Source organism: Cornus florida, unplaced genomic scaffold (assembly GCF_030987335.1).
Source record: "Cornus florida cultivar Cherokee Brave unplaced genomic scaffold, ASM3098733v1 CherokeeBrave_3.0.0_Hap2_Chr09, whole genome shotgun sequence".
Classification (NCBI taxonomy): domain Eukaryota; kingdom Viridiplantae; phylum Streptophyta; class Magnoliopsida; order Cornales; family Cornaceae; genus Cornus; species Cornus florida.
Genome location: NW_026775579.1, coordinates 55,233,771 through 55,251,395, shown reverse-complemented (window position 1 = coordinate 55,251,395; position 17,625 = coordinate 55,233,771). Strand labels below are relative to the sequence as shown.

The 17,625-nt window shown below is 35.4% G+C and overlaps 1 long non-coding RNA gene and 1 pseudogene across 1 annotated transcript in view; both read left to right on the top strand.

Moving 5' to 3' along the window:
* Positions 1–1,834: 1,834 nt before the first annotated feature.
* LOC132272633 (cytochrome P450 81C13-like) lies at positions 1,835–4,294 on the top strand (annotated as a pseudogene).
* Positions 4,295–13,123: 8,829 nt separating this feature from the next.
* The window catches only part of LOC132273295 (uncharacterized), a 47,332-nt gene continuing 42,830 nt past the window's right edge, over positions 13,124–17,625 (top strand). The window contains exons 1-2 of the long non-coding RNA XR_009470073.1: positions 13,124–13,401; positions 14,173–14,264. This is a non-coding gene — a long non-coding RNA (uncharacterized LOC132273295). The remainder of the gene's footprint in view (positions 13,402–14,172; positions 14,265–17,625) is intronic.

Genomic DNA, 17,625 nt, shown 5'->3' with positions numbered 1-17,625 from the left:
AGGATGTCATGTAACGTATTTTTTTCTTTTCCAAGAGAAAGTATATACAGAAAAAAAAAAAAAAACAGTATTGATTAACTCGATGTATTCTATTTATGTATATACGCAATATACCTGTATGATGATATTATATTTATGTATAAAAGCAATACGTGTGATCCAATTGGGGATTATAATCCAACACAGAAGAGGTAGTGGTGGAATATGATGGTACTGTCCCACATCTCAAAGGGTATACTTGGTATTTGAAAAAAATAATTATTTATTTATAATGTCAAGGTTAAAGTTGCTATTTCTTTTAAAATTGACGCGCAAATGGAGAAGAGTGGAGTGGGCTCCCAATTAAAAATCAAAAATTGAAAATTATAAGTAAATTGGAAAAGAGTTTAACCAAGTAAATATTGATGTTTCCTTCATAGCTTTTTATGCTATCTCCATTTTTCATTTCAAGATTTAATTATAAAGGAATTTTAAATTGGGATTTTGATGCTCAAACGTAACATTATCATCTGGCTTAAGCTTAATTATCAATTCAATTATATCTATCATGTTATGAAAATAATCTTAACGGACTCTTTCTTTTCTTCTTTTTAGGTAAAACACATAAAAAAACACACACACATATATTTATTTCTTTGAACTCAAATCTCAACCTTCTATTGGATAGTGTTTGGTTAAGAACCAATTAAGTTAATTTTATTTATTTTTGTGAAAAAGGTAAGCATTTTGGCTCCGTTTGTTTGGAAGTAAAATATTTTTTAAAAAATATTTTTTTATTTTTTTTGGTGTTTGGTTGTCATAAAATATTTACGAAGAAAAAAAATATTAAAATTTAACAAAAATAACTTATTCATCAATTTTTGACAAGTTATTTTACATGTCCTGCCCGATGGACTCGATCTCAATATCAACGTAGACCTTTGTTATACACCGACAAAATAAAAATAAAAGAATTTTTACCAGTAAAAAAAAAAAATGTCGAAACAAACGGTGCTTTATGCAGAAGCTAAGGCAAAAAGCCAATTACAACCAGCACAAAAGGGCATATCCTCTGTAAACAGAAACTCCTCATGGAATCCCCAACATCACCAAGCAAAAAGAAACCAGTTTGGGGACCAAACTAATAAGAAGAACAAGCACATGAATGCTATAGTTACAAACAAGCAAAATTTAATAACAAACTCTTGATTCTGCTTTCCAACAAGAGCCTAAGCCGAGCTGAAGACCCATAGCAATTCAGAAAGTCCCTAAACTCTGAATTTGACACAAAAAGTTAGAACTCTGAATTGGCATTATTCGCTGAACTATAGAAAAACATTTCCTTCTTCTACCCATACCCAAACACTGCCTCAGAGTGGCCATTCTGATAACATTGATTCATATGTCAAAAAGAAAAAAGAGGTTTTAAATAGCTTTTATGGTCATACATTCACAAACATAGCATTAATCAATTGCTCATTAGAATATTGAAGCTGTCACACTCATGTAGTAAGCAAAAAAGAGAGCCAATTTGTTTAAGACAGTCACTGCCAGTCGCAACATGTTTTCAATTGAATACATTTGTTACAACGGAAAATATTCTTGTCACAACATGTTTTCAGTTGAATACGTTTGTTACAAGTATTTATACCAAACATGCACCAGAAAATGGTTTCGTAAAATTACATGAAAAATATTTTATCATATCAAATATTTTATGTCGCCAATCAAAACCGGAATACAAGTATACAACCAACTTGACATACAAATAGTCAGCAAAATAATTAAAAGATGCATTAATCATATTATACTATAAAAACATAGAGAATAAAAATGCTAGTTGTTGACAAACTAAATGCATTGATCATCTTCTACAATTATGGAGAATAAAAATGCTAGTTTATCAACAATTAGGAGATGATCAATGCTTTTAATTTTTTTGCTTTGATCATGCAGCGTAGTCAATGGTTTTGATTCATTAAAAAAAAAAATAAAAAATAATGCTTAATAAAACAAAGAGAAAAACCACTTCTTCTCCATTGGTGTGAAATTGTCAAACCAGTGAACAAAGCAAAGAGTAAAAATAATCAGAAAAATAAATTAAAAGCATTGATTATCTCCTAATAGTTGATAAATTCAGTGTCACCTGGTTGGTTGGTGTAGGAGAGAAAGAAGTATGGAGACACTTCTGTTCACAAGTCTAATATTTTCATTTCTCTTCATCATCATCAAACTCATCATAAAAAAGGTTGTTCAATGCAAGAATCCACCACCAAGCCCTCCTAGTCTTCCTATAATAGGCCATCTTCACATCCTGAAAAGGGCCAAAAGTCCCATCCAATGCACTCTACACAAGCTCTCCAACCAATATGGTCCTATCTTGTTTCTCAAGTTCGGTTTTCGCCCTGTCCTTGTAGTTTCCACTCCTGCAGCCATTGAAGAATGCTTTACAAAGAATGACATCATATTCGCTGGCCGTCCATTATTTGCCACGAGGAAAATACTAGAGTAAAACTTCACCTCCATTGGAACAGCCCCTTATGGTCACCATTGGCGCACCCTGCGCCGTTTCACTGTTCTTGAAATTTTCTCATCTGCACGCGTTCAAATGTCTTCTAGCATCCGAACAGAGGAAATCAGGTTCTTGACCAAGCAGTTGTTCACCAAAGGAGCTCAGAAAGTGGACCTCAAGTCATTCTTTTATATGTTAGCTTCTAATATCATGATGAAGATGGTTACTGGGAATAGGTATTTTGATGGGGTTGTATTGGATGATTCAGCAGAAAGAAAACATCAGTACGATGATCTTAAGCAGACCTTTAGTCCAACCATGACCAATGCTTTGGGTGATTTGTTTCCATGCTTGAGGTGGTTCAATTTTCTTGGACTGCATAGGAAGACTATGAGACTGCATAAAAAGAGGGATGTGTTTTTGCAGGCTTTAATAGATGCACATAGTAAAAATGGATCTTCTAATTCAATTTTGGAAGAAGCGAAGAGGCAAACAATCATCGGTGCTATGTTATCACTGCAAGAATCAGAACCCGAGTTTTACACTGACGAAATCATAAAAGGAATGATACAGGTAGCAACTGAAAACCACTATTTGAATTTGCTTCTGAATATATTTGAATTTGCTTCATTGATCTTTCAGTATATAGATTTACTCCATTCAGATGAATCTATGCATTGAAGACATCAATATTGAGTACTCAAACTGCTAAACTTCATGATGACTTTTGTAAGTTTTTCCACAAATCAATGCACATTAAAGCTACAAAAGTACTATATCTTAATAGTAAATGAACCAATAGTTTGTCAAATCAGTAAAGCCACGGGATGAAGGAATTAAAAACGACTTCAAAAAACTTAAATTTAAGAGACGACATGGTATCTAATAGGAAAGAATAGAAAAAGAGAATTCATGTGGTCGACCCCATTCATATAGGATAAAGGCAAGGAAGATGATTATCAGTAACGTAAATAAGCAAGATGGTCATGAGCAATAGGCAAGTCAATTGATTTAATAAGGTCATTTTGTGCAACTTCCACACCTATTTGTACTGCCTAAATACTACAACTTTCTATTCCTCTAATCATCCTGCCTTTGATGTTTAGACAATGCTGATAGCAGGAACAGAAACATCAGCACTTACGTCGGAATCAGCAGGGTCATTTCTGATATCACATCCAGATGTATTAAAGAAGGCAAGGGAGGAAATAGATGCGAATGTTGAACCATCTAGGCTACTTGATGATGGAGATCTTGCAAAACTGACATACCTCCATTGCATCATAAACGAAACACTAAGATTAGGCCCTACGGTGCCAATTATACCGCCACGTGAATCATCAGAGGAATGTACAGTAGGAGGATTCGACATCCCACGTGGTACAATGTTAATGGTGAACACATATGCCTTGCACAATGACCCTACTGTGTGGGAAGAGCCCGACAAGTTCAAGCCTGAGCGATTCCAGAACACTGAAGGGGACAAGTCAGGAGGGTTTAAATTTATCCCATTTGGTTCAAGCAGAAGACAGTGCCCTGCAGCGACCCTGGCCATGAGGCTGATGGCACCGTCACTCGGAACTTTAATTCAGTGCTTTGACTGGGAGAAGGTGGAGGAAGAATGGGTGAGCACAGAAACTAAACCTGACATGGCAAATGAAAAGCTGATCAAGGTCATTTTTAGGCCCCGTAAAACACTAATCAATGCCCTTTCTCAACTGTGAACTATTGTAGTTGTGTGTGCATTTGCTTGAACTTTCAAAACTGCAAACTATTTGTAAGATATTCCTGTTTTGTACTTGGTTATGGTTTGCAGCATGTTAATTGAATAACTGCTATGCTTGTATCAAATACTGTGAGCTCATGGCATATGAGGGCCTTGTTATCAGTATCCTGCAACTACTTGGAAATTCGTTTGGTTGAGTATCTTTTGAATTTTCTATATATACAAAGTTAGAGAAAATGCTTTATTTTTCACAAAATTCTTTTTATTTTATTTCCATTAGTTTGTGCTTCGCACGTTATAGGCTAATGTATTCATATGCAATCCTAAGCACTATATTTACCCCTATTTTCTCTGATTTCCTTCTCTAACTGATGAAGATTAGAGTGCCTTTAATCAGTCCCACACTGGTACCAAAATTCTATTTTTTTTTTTTTTTTAAAATCCAACTTATATTCAAGGAAGTGAAAGTAACTTATAGTGGAATGAGATTTTTATCTTCACAATGGCTGAGAAGAATTATTGCCATATTACCGGTCTTGAAAGGAACAAATTAAGTCTTGCTCCAGCCCAACCAACTACATCAATGGATTGAACAGGATTTGATCGGGAACATCAGTCTATCCAAGTGCCTATTATGCCTAAAGGGTGGTCTACTATTTACGGTAACTCATTTGGCTGCAAGCATAGATGTTAAACAATTGTGTTAGACTTGAATAAAAAAGATGAGCAAAAAAGGGGGGAAAAAGAAGTAAATAAGAGTGATCATACCATGACATTGATGTTAAAAAATTGCTTGCCAGTTGACATAAACTCTTCTTCTCCATTGGTGTGTGTAAACCCATTTTTATGCACTCTTGTGGTTACTCAAAATGAAAGGTAACCATGCCTCAAGTGGGCCACCATGTTTAATGAGTTTAATCTTACAAGAGAAGATGGGTCCACATAGGTAAAATTGACAATGAACTTAAAAGGACATGTTATCTTCATTTTGAGCAACCGCAAGAGTGCACAAAAATGGAGCCTTGGATTGCATTTAAAGGTATTCTATATCATCTTTTGGTTGTGCTCGACTGGCTTACAGTCATTAAAGAACCTAACAAAAGGGGCAATTCCCAATCTTTTTACAGTCGTCTGATAACCTCTCTTTGGCCGACTAAGATATAATTTGGCATCACACACTACACATACCCATTCACAATCGGATCCTTCGTGGAACCTGGTATGTCAGCAATCATCAAAGTCTTGGCCAGAGGTTCTGCCTTTGTGGCTAGGCCTCACACCACAAAAAGAGTCAAACCAGTGAGCAAAGCAACGAATACGAGTATTCAACCACCTTGATATAAAAACAGACAGCAAAATCATTAACATATTATACAATAAAAATAAACATGGAGAAATAAAATGATAGTTGTCGATATACTAAGTGTTAGGATTTATATGCCCTGTCATAACAAATTTCTATTTGGATTATAGTGACATGTGTTCCTGACATATCTGAAATATATATGATTTATATAATTGGTGAATTCAATGTATTATGTTTCAATTCATTAAGGAATTGATAGTGTCCATTTGATTACAAGAGATATTTATATATGTATGTGATGGCAATCAATACATGAATATAAATAGTAATCATAAAATTGTTCATAGTCAGTAATTTTGGATGGACTCATTATTAACTAAGACTTGAACTGGATTCGCGTTAGGTTGAGATATATTGCGAGAGCCGTCGTATGCAATTGCTCCTTATTACCGTCATGGCATTTGACTCTTAAACATGAGAGAAGTATAGACTCTTTTATTAATTAGTAATTACTTTGATTTGTTCGGCGGAATCTTCGGAATCCTTGGACCGGCACTTTGGGTAATTATGTAATTAATAGTTAGAGAGTTATATTTTCAATATTTGCATCATTGCTACTTGTATTTATTTTGTATTGATTATGATTGATCACAAAGTAAATTCGAAGGCCTTCGTGTGTTTTTAGACAAAATGATTTAGTATATAATTAGTTATTTAAATTATTATTTTTGTCAAACAAATTTTTTATTATGATTGAGCCAGAAATAATCAATGGTACTAAAATAAATATATTAATTAGGATTGATGGCTTTATTTATCCAATAACTAATTATGCATAGAGGGGTCAAAGTGCAATATTGACTTAGAGGTTATTTATTATTTAATTGGAGTTCAATTAATTTCTTTTAGTGGAGTAGAAATTAATTAATGAATTAATTGAATTGGGTCTATGGACCGGACCAATTATTAATTCATTATAGCTAATAAAATAATAAGCCCAAAGGATTCTCACTCATAGCCCAACTTGATATTGGAATCCTATTAGATTTGAGACATGTGAATTAGAGATTGAGAAGGATTTGTTGTTTCATTTTCTTTATCTTTATGTTGCCTATATATATACATGGTCTATGTATATTTGAGGGGTGATTTTTGGAAGAAGGAAAAATGAATATATTTTCTCTCTCTAGAAAATTAGGGTTAATGTTCTCATCTAATGGAGGCTCCCACAAGTCTAGTTTTCTAAGGTCATTCATGGAGGCTTATGAGTGATTCCTAAAGGCAAAACAATTACCAAAAAGATGGAGATCCAAGGAGAAGGCATCTTGCTAAGGGATCTACAATAAGTGAGAACATTCACTTTAGAGGAAAGATTTAAAGGTTTACTCAGACCTTTAATGTAAGTATTCAATCCATTAATTGAATGATACATCATATTTTATTTTTGCATAAAACTTATCGTTATGTGATGAATCAAGATCTGTGAATGGAAATTCCTCAAAAAGTTTATAAAACTAGCACGTTTCCCAACATTAAGCTAAAAGCATTGACCATCTTCTAGTATTATGGAGAATAAATATGCTAGTTTATCAACAACTAGGGGATGATCAATGCTTTTAATTTGCAAACATTTGATCATGCAATTTAGTCAATGATCTTAATTTAAACAAAAAATAAAATAAAATAAAATGCTTAACACAACTACTTCTTCTCCATTGGTGTGAAATTGTCAAACCAGTGAAAGGATCAAAGAGTAAAAAATAATCAGCAAAATAAATTAAAAGCATTGATCATCTACTAGTAGTTGATAAACTCAGGAGTGAGAGATTGAGAGTATGGAGACTCTGCTGGCCATAAGTCTATTTCTCTTTATCTTCTTCAAACTCATCATATAAAATGGTGTTCAACGCAAGAATCTACCACCAAGCCCTCCTAGTCTTCCTATAATAGGCCATCTTCATATCCTGAAAAGGGCCAAAATTCCCATCCATTGCACTCTACAAAAACTCTCCAACCTATCTTGTTTCTCAAGTTTGGTACCCGCCTTGTCCTGGTAGTTTCCACTCCCTCAGCCATAGAAGAATGCTTCACAAAGAACGATATCATATTCACCAACCGTCCATTATTTGCCATGATGAAAATACTAGAGCACAACTTCACCTCCATTGGAATAGCCCCTTATGGCCACCATTGGCGCAATCTACGCCGCTTCACTGTTCTTGAAATGTTCTCATCTACACGCGTCCAGATGTCTTTTAGCATCCGAACAAAGGAAATCAGGTTCTTGACCAAACAGTAGTTCACCAAAGGAGCTCAGAAAGTGAACTTGAAATCATTCTTTTATATGTTGGCTTCTAATATTATGATGAAGATGGCTGCTGGGAATAGGTATTTTGATGGGATGTGTTTGATAATTCAGACGAAATAAACACAAGTTTGATTATCTTAGTTAGACCTTTAGTTCAGCCATAAAATTGGCTTTGGTTGACTTGTTTCCCTACTTGAGGTGGTTGAATTTTCTTGGATTGCAAAGGAAGACTATGAGACTGCATAAAAAGAAGGATGTGTTTTTGAAGGCCTTAATCGATGCACATCATAACAATGGATCTTCTAATTTAGTTTTGGAAGAAGAGAAGAGGTGAACAATCATCGGTGTTATGTTATCTTTGCAAGAATCAGAACCCGAAGTTTACACTGACGAGATCATAAAAGAAACTATAAAGGTAGCTACTAAAAATCAATGTTTTTGCTTCATTGATCTTTCACTTTATAGATTTACTATGAATGCATCATTGAAGTGATCATTGTTTGGCCTGAAAAAAGCTGACATCGGTTCCGATAGAACCGGATGGGCGTGTCAGGAACTATAGTAGTTCCAAAGAGAGATCCAAACAATATTCCAGAAGGAAGACTGCGAGACCAGGCGATGGTGAAGAGGTCTGGAATGAACACCTCTGGGTTCTTGCATTTGATAAAGGACTTCAGGATTATTAACTGGCTAGGAAGAACTATGTTACCTATGAAAATAAAGGAATTATCTAATGACAAGTAAAGTGCATGACTGAAACTAATCATATTGAAAATGCATAGCAATGAAAATAAAGATTGTATTGAAATGCGTGCTTTGTTTGGTGTTGAGCAAGCCTATTCCGTTACAACATAATAACCTATTTATAGAATGAAAATATAAGCAGTTAACATAACAGTTCTGAGCAGTTCCATTGATGCTTCCAAACGCTTCTAAGTGTCCAAGCCATGCAGTCGTGCCTTCCTGATCTTTCTAAAACTTCCACGTTCCTCTTCCACGTTCCAAACGTGCCTAGAACTCCCATGTAATCGTACCATTATGTGATCGTGCCATCACATGATGCTTCTAGAACTCCCACGTTCCAAATAACTTGGACCCGTGTTTTGATTTTCTGGAACTTCCACGTTCCAACCATGCCATCACTAATGTAATCGTGCCTTTCAAGGCCTCTAGAGCTCCAATGTTCCAAACATGCAATTAATCATACAATCGTGTCCTTTGATGCCACTATCTCAAAAATGAATCACACAATTTTCTTTGTCTGAACAAATAACCATTACTCCTGATGGTGGTGGTAATGGCCTACGTTAAAAACTCCTTTGTTTTATCGTGGTTTTTTTAAGAAACTGTCTTCCATGTTTTTAGGCACATATATTCCACGTCTGAACATCCTTTGAGCGAGTCGTCTTGTTCCTACATGGCTTCTCCTATGATAGACTTCCATATAAGTTCAACTGTCAAATAAATCTCATACCTATGCCCCACGTGTCCTATTTTAATTGGAGAAGTTGTTTTAAGCAAAAACTATCAGCCACTTCTAATTGAAATTCCTTGAGTTCAGTCTTGACCCAAACTCCTTCATATATCACAAACCGGCTTAGTTTAAAATTCCTTCCACGTGTGTATTTTCCGTTTGGGGAAAATAAGGGTGTAAACATTGCCCCTCTAAATTCTTTGCCTTTGTTTGCATAAAAAAGGCATGGAATTTAAATGACCCATTTATTTCTTTTGGCTTTTGACATTGACAAATAAATCTTCAATTTCTTGGACCCACCAAAATTCTTTTCTTGAAAGAAACTAATTCCTTCTGAATTGAAAGGGATAAACTGAGCCGTTCCTTGGGAACTCATCCATTCCTGAACCGGCATATAAGACCTCATCGTTAAATGGACCCACCAAATCCATTTTTGAAAAGAAACTAACCCCTTGTAAATTGGAAGGGCAACTTATCCGTCTTCCATCTTGAACTAGTTTTCCAGGTATCATAAATGAATGGACCTACCAAATCTTACTTATTTAACGAAAAGAATAATTGCTAGATCTTGAAAAGGCAAGTCAGTCGCCTTTTGTATCTATCCAATTAAATCTCGATAAGTACTTACCTTCCTCAACCGTTCAAATCTCCTCGGTTTGTTCAGCTTTTGAATTTTGAAAATCTTTCTATCTTTTCATATATATCAACAAATTTGATCCATAAATATCCACTTCAGTTCACATAACCTCCCATATCTTCTTCTCTTTCAATCTCCACTAATCTAAACCTTAATTTTCCTCATAATGGCTCCAAAACAGAAACGGCTAACCAGGTCCACCACGAGTTCAATTGTGCCTGTTTCTTCTTCTTATCAAACCAAAACTCATAGCCATAGCCACTTAGTCTAAAAAATTCTAAAGTTAGTACTTGAATCAGAGATCACCTTTGATTTTTTCCATTGCGTAGGTCCTTTGAATGGGCTAGGGCCGGCTCTATTGAATGACTTTCCTTCATCTTTATCCAAATTTTACCCTGTAGTAGAGAATGATCTTCCATTTAATTAGGAGTACCCGTTGATCCTTGTCAAAGGAAAAAAGGTGAAACCTACTATTTCTCTCAAGAACTGGCCAAGATGATGTCCATTATAGAAATCATAGGTTAATCGTCTCTCTAGTGATGATAAGATTGCCTCCACTTGGAAAAGGCAAGGTATTTTCGATGCCATTCAACTGAGCAAGGTATCAATGATTCAAGACAAGAACCTACTTTTCCTGTTGTCTTTTTCTGGTCTAACGTGACTAACTCTTTACATCTCCTAAATGAAATGATGTCTGTCACAATGAGAGACATTTGCTGTATAACTGGTTTGAAACCTCATGGAGATGACATCAGTGCCTTGCTACATGTAGGTTATTTCAGTTTTCCCTCCTTTGAGAATGGAAACAAGAAATTCTATTATTCTCCTGTCACTTTCATGGAATACCACAACAAAAAGATTGGCCCGTTGCAATGAAAGAGCTTATTGCCTTCTTGATTTGCTGGCTCTTTGGACACCTATTTTGTGTTCTTTCTGGATAAGTCACTAAAGATTTCATCCAGATTGCCGTTGCTCTTGCCAAAGGTGCAGACTTGGCCCTTGTTCCTTTAGTTCTTTCTCACTTGTATCGCGGAATCAATGATCTCTTAGAGTTTAATTTCACTCGCTTTGGCGGCCCATTCTAGATTTTCCAGGTGTGGCTAAAAATATATTTTCTAAGCTTGACTACTCCCATTTCTGTTCAATCGAAAAAATCTCTTTTATCTTATAGTTTTGTTAAAAGCAGACCCACCCCTTTCTCTTTTACAGAAGTATTTTGTTTCTTCTATGACCATAATGAGTTCACGCCAAACTCATCCTTAGATCCCTTTTCCACTTATGGAATGATGCCTTCTTGGCTTGTACCTTATTCTGGAGTTTCAACTAAAAAGTCCTCTGATGATTGGAAGAAAATTTGGGCAAGCTTTTTAATCTGTCATGATTTGCACTATTGAACTTCCACTCCAACTTCAAAGAATAGTCGTTGTGGGGTTGAATATTACAATCCAGCTCAATTGGCTAGACAACTTGGCTTGACACAACTTATTCCTTTGCCCCCTTTTGAATCGGCTAATAGACTCTTTAACACAAGAGTTAGATTTACCGAGAATGAACAATTCTAAGCAGTGGATGAAAAATATGCCCTGAAGAAAAATTCTTTTGAATTTGAAGGCTTCAATAGTTGCCCAGAGGTAACCCAAAAGTTCATTGATTAGTGGACTGCTTATGCCAACTTAACCAGAAAATTGGCTTATGTAGAAGTTTACAACAGGCTTTTGAACTTCTTTAAGCCTATCACACCAAGTCGTGAAGAAACATTCTCTGATGGTAAGCTTTCCACACTCTGAGTCTTTCCAAACTAATCACATGTAATCTGTTAATGAAACATCCTCTCTTTTAACAGACAATGATGACGATGATGCTGATAGAAAGGATAAGGATCCTACCAGCAAGGAAGGAAAAGTTGAATTGACTGCAGAAGTCGAAGGTATTGAAGGAGGTAGGGATAGTAATCCTAAAGGCTCTGGTGGTGACAAGCCTCTTGGAAGTGACAAAGGGATGGCCCTTATGAAGGTTAAGAGAGAAAAATTGTAAGAAGATGAGCTCTATAAAGCAAAAGGAAAAAAGAAAGTTGCTCCCTCTTCCTAGGTATTTTATAAATACCCTCTTAGTTAGCATTAACATTTTTTCAATCTTTTTCTTACTGACTTCTACTAGACTTTTCTACTTGACAGACCCTAGCTATTGCCAAGAAAAGTATATACCTCCCATCACTTTGTCTAGTGAGGATGACTCCTCTACCGCTTCTGAAAAAAGTACTTCAAAGAGGATTTCTTTAATGAAAACTTTCGCCAAGTCCATAAAACATGCAAGTCCACTTGACCAAGATCGTCCCTTGAAAAGTAAAAGGAAACTCCTTGTAGACCCCGAACCAAATGAAGAGTCTGATTGTAATGACCCGGTCATTTTCTTCCTTTTCCCTTTTTCTTCAAATTTTGCGGATAATTTTTTTTTTTCATTATCTTTTCCTTTTCAGGTTCGATTTCCCGCCTCTTAGTGTCGTCTCGAGTGCTCGAAAATGGTTTCTGAGACTCTTTCCTTTGGATTGACAACTTCCTTTGAGGACCGAGTCATTTCCACATTTTTTTTTGTTTTTTGACACTATTCATTTTTCGTCTTTTCCTTATTTCGTCCTCTTCTCGTTTTTCACTTTTACTTGCATAACCTCATTTTTTGTGCTCAGATTTGATTTCGATTTTGCATACGTTCAAGATATTTAAATTCCATGACATCTACATTTTTACTTTTGTAGAAATGCATATTAAATGCTTACTTTCTTTGTAAAAGCCATGAAAACAAGACTTTTTGCAATTATCCATAACTTGAGGGGTTTTTGGGTAATTAAGTAAAGTAATTATTTTTCGTCTTAGGGACCATTTTGTAAATTAAATTGAAAGATATTTTCAAAAAGGACTCTTTTTGCAATTTTCGAAAAATATGACAAGTGTCACATTCCTATGGTGCCACTTGTTGATTTTGTGGTGGAACCACTTGGAGGCTTAATCTCATGACACATGGAGGGTGGAGATTCACCCACTTGTTGTCCTAGGATTGGTGCACTTGTTGGCATGGATGGTGGACAATTGTAGGGTTAATATTTAATCTTGGAAGCTTACTTGGATTTATGACAAGTGTAGGACTTACCTTTAGTCTTGCATTAGTGTGTGTGTAAGAGGTAGTGCAAGAGCACCTAGTGAGTGGAGAAGCCCACCAATTTAGCTTAGGGTTTACACATTTTAATTCATTCATCACTTTCCTCTCAAGAACCCTAAGGAAGCCACCATTGGAGAAAAGCTTGACTAGTAGCTTTGACTTCATTTTTGGTGCCCTTTCACTCACCTTAGAACTTTGAACTTGGAATACTTTTTGTTCCCCTCATCCTCCTCTTCAAAACCCTTGAAGGATCTAGCCTAACTCCTAGTTTTACTTTGGTATCTAGAGATTCAATTCTCTAGTGAGGTATTGATCTATTATTTTGAAGTATTTTTATGTCATTATTGAGTGTTTTACATGTATGGAAGAGAAGGACTTGTATTTTGCCATTAAACTGTTTTAACTTGAAATTAATCTTATCAAATTAAATATAGAATATGAAAATATACTCAATTAGATTTCATTTAGTTTTGGTTTCATGTAATTTGGATTTAAAATGAATTAGTTATGAATTTTTGAAGTTGCAAGCTAGTTGCTGGAAATTTGAAGCTTTTCCTTTTTGGTCCGGAAATGAATTTTTATATGGAGCTGTGGTGCTTCAATTGCCTTAAAATTTTTACTGGAACTTCTCCCATGGGTTTTACACTACCCAGAATTTTTTCACGATTTTAAAGTATTTCTAATTTTTTTTAAAAATCCAAAACTATTTGCTATCCATGTTTTTATTGTAGCTGGAAAACATATTTTTAGATGATTTATTTCACTAACCTTTTGAGATTGGATCATGGCTTAAATTTTCAGTTTTACACTCTTATATGTTTACTTCCAAAATAAATTAGGGTTGCCCAATTTGGATGTCAAATGAATTTTTCATGAATTTTCAAAGTTGGAAGCTACAGGCTAAAAATGTGTTTTTTGGGCAGAATTTGTTTCAAAGTTGTGGGTCAAAACTGTTTCAATTGGGAAAATATTTTGTGAAACTAAATTGATATTATCAAATTACAGTGTTTAAACTTTCATCGTGCTTTGGATTCATTCAATTTGGTTTAGAATTAAATTTTTTATGAATTTTACAAGTTGAAGGTAGCAAGCTGAAAAATCTGTTTTGCGGACCGAAAATTTGGGGCGATTTCATTTCGGTGGTAATTGGGATTTTCATTCCAATAGAGGTAGGGAATGTTTTAGGATTATTTGTGTGTTGTATTGTGTGTTTGCCATGATTATACAACATATATGTATGCCTTGTATCAAATCTAGAAAGTTAGTAATTTTTATTTCTTTGTATAAGATTTAAAATTTATAATGATGTATAACTTTGATTTGAACTGTAACATGCTAGGAAATTATACTTAGATATGTTGGTTAACATATATTAAATTTGGATCATTTGATTAAGAATTACAAGTTTTATTTAATATTTATCTTTAGTGAAAGTTTAATTCACATGGTTGTATCAAGCGTTAAATCAAGTTGTAATGTGGTATTTAAATAGGCCTTGGCATGTTCTCTAACATAGATTAAATTGAGGGTATTTGGAATTGTTTAAAAATCTAGAGGAAATTAATTAATTAGCTTGATTAATTTTGTTTTAAGTGTTTTAATCACTTAACTTGTCAGTTGACGTTATATATATGATGACCATGACATGTCTTTCAATATATATTAAATTGAGATTATTTGGATTAACTTGGAATTTAGAGAATTTAACTATTTATGTTTAATTAAATTCTACTTTATTACTCCATGGATTTAATTGCATTTGGGAAGTTGTTTCTATATTTAAATCATGGATTTGGATTTGATGTATGTTCACTTGATTACTTTTGAGCATTGGATAACATAGTTGTTACTTTTATATTCATGAGAATATGTTTTTCCTTATTGAATATATTGTTGCTATGTGTAAGGAATTGCACACTTTGTGTTTGACATCTTACATGCCATAGTACTTGTGAATTTTGAGCATGTATTGTATAAGTTTCCAAAATTTGGATTGTGCTTGGTAAATAGTTGATATCTTGTATATACATGTTGATATATATACGTTGTTGCACAATTTGTTGATTTTGGAAACTTGGGGATGTCGTTGTTTGGCTACGGCTAGGACTTGGTTCTAGTACGGGGGATTGTCCCTCTATATAGTCTAGTGCGCACATAGGGAGGTTACCCATTGGCTAGTAACCCTAAAGTAACTATGTTGTCGGCCTGATCCGGCGTGACGTCCGAGTATCCACTTTATTTGATTTTGTATTTCATTTCAAGTTGATAACTAGATGATATCGTAACTTGTTGTTCCTTATTTGATTTCCTATTTTTAGCTTAAGATGTAGCTTTGTGAAAGCATGCTTCATGCGTTGTATTGGAAGTTCCATTGTTGGCTAAATTGCATCGATATCATAATTTGTGTTTTGATGTTCAAATGTAGTTTAGGAATGACCTTATAGATTCATTTTGAACATAGACGTTAGGTGGCATGACCCACACTTGTTGTTTTCGTATTTTGGATTTCAAGTTGAAGACTTTGAGAATCTATATCTTGTTGCCTTGTATACCATGTTTCCATGTTGTTTGAATTGCATGAACAATGTGATTATGATAGAAATGATCTAGATAACTTAGGATGCTCCCTGGGTCTCATCCTGACATAGACGTTATGTGGCATGAGCCCCTTTAACATGTTTCACCATAAGGTGATAAAATTGTAAAATGCTAGGTCGATGCATGCTCATCTCCTACGAGTAGCTTTATGTTACTCACCCCTACGATACTGGGGCATATTTCAGGTACAGGACTCAAGATTTGAAGATTCCATTGCTCCTTGGATGGCTTACAGTTTCTAAGTTTCTATTTTATGCAAGTGTTAGCATAAGATGCCTCTTTGTAGCCCTATTTGTTTAAACTTGTATTCGTTGATTCGTATATGTATAGTGTACGTAAGTGCACTCTTTTCAATGTATTTAGCATGTATGAGATGAGGTCGGAGGCCAATGACATGTATCTCGTTTTCTATGCACTTTTGTTTTCAAAGTTTATCATGAAAATATTGGAAAATGTTAAGTCATTGCTTCATAACTTTCGCATCGGGTGTTGGAATTTCATATCTTTTCTGTCCGGACTCAGAATCAGACGATTCTTGAGTCTAATTTTGTTCATTTTTCGTTGTCCTTCCAATGGTGTGTATGGTGGCACCCTTTTCAGTGAGAAATGACCATTTTGCCCTTAGTTTATCTCTTTTCGGGTTAGGCATTCTTGCTTCATTTGCTTGGCTCATTTGAGTTCCGTGGCTTCATGGAGAGTCATTTTGGGGCCTTAGGGATGATGTACATCTCTTGAGGTCATTTGGCTTCTTTCGCTTCCGCATTTCGGGTCCGTTATCGGGTCAACTTCCGATTCATCACTAACGCACCGGGTTGAGAAATCTGGGTCGTTACAGGTGGTATCAGAGCTCCTAGGTTTGAATACCTTGGATGACTGGTTTTGGGTGCATATCATGCTTATGTTGCCATACTCTATGTGTTTATATGCTTCATGATAACATGTTTTGGTTTGATAACATGTTTATGTGCTTACGTGCTATATATAGTATGCCATTTGTTTAACATGATTTAATTATTATGTAATGAGCATGACATATGATGTATTCTAGATCAGATTTGTATATGCATAATTGTGTTGCATATTTGGCATGACACGAGATTGGTCATTGAGGCTCGAGTTGAGGTTGATGGTGATTGTAGTCACGGTTGTGTTGTAGTTTAGGTTGTTATTGACCTAGAGTTGGTTTTGAGGTAGGTGGAGAGACACCTTTTGTTTAGGCTCTCGTGGGGTGAGCCATTAGGCACAACCGTAGTACTGGATTTGTTGATTTTAGGCCATGGTTAGGTTTTGGACCTTTTGGGATCCTTGGTTGTTTTGGAAGGTTCCTCTGAGATTGTAATTTTTGTGGGCGGGTACGTTGTGGGCGGGTGCATGGCACTGTCATACTACCGTACTGGCAAGCTACGAGTGTAGTTCGGATGGAATCAGCGTTAGGTTTTGTTCCGACATGTGTAGTCCTTTTGATCGATAATGATGATGGTTGTTTTGGGGATCAGTCGCAGTGATCGATTTGGTTGTCTGATTGTATGGCTAGAGTTGCCATTTCCTTTGAGTTTTCCCTGCGCGATGACGCTTTTGGGGTCAAGTCGATTGATAGATACTTCGGGTAGAGAGAGCATTGCATTGTTAGTGTCACTTGTAGTGTCACCCTTAGATTCAGAGATGGATTGTAAGAGTCTTACCATTGTGGTAAGGGCTCACGTTTGTTTTGAGACAGGTTGTTGTTGCATTGGTTTTTGGAGTCAGTGTATGGCTAGGACTGGTCCTTCCTTTTTACCTAGGCACTCTAGGACACGATGTCCATAGGGTTCATTGTTGCATCACTTTTGTTTTCTGCAGTTTTATTTACTACCATGTTAGTAGTATGATTTATGATATTGTGATGCATGAGTAGGTGGAGGTCTATCCACGTTTGCCTTCTTATTGTGTGGC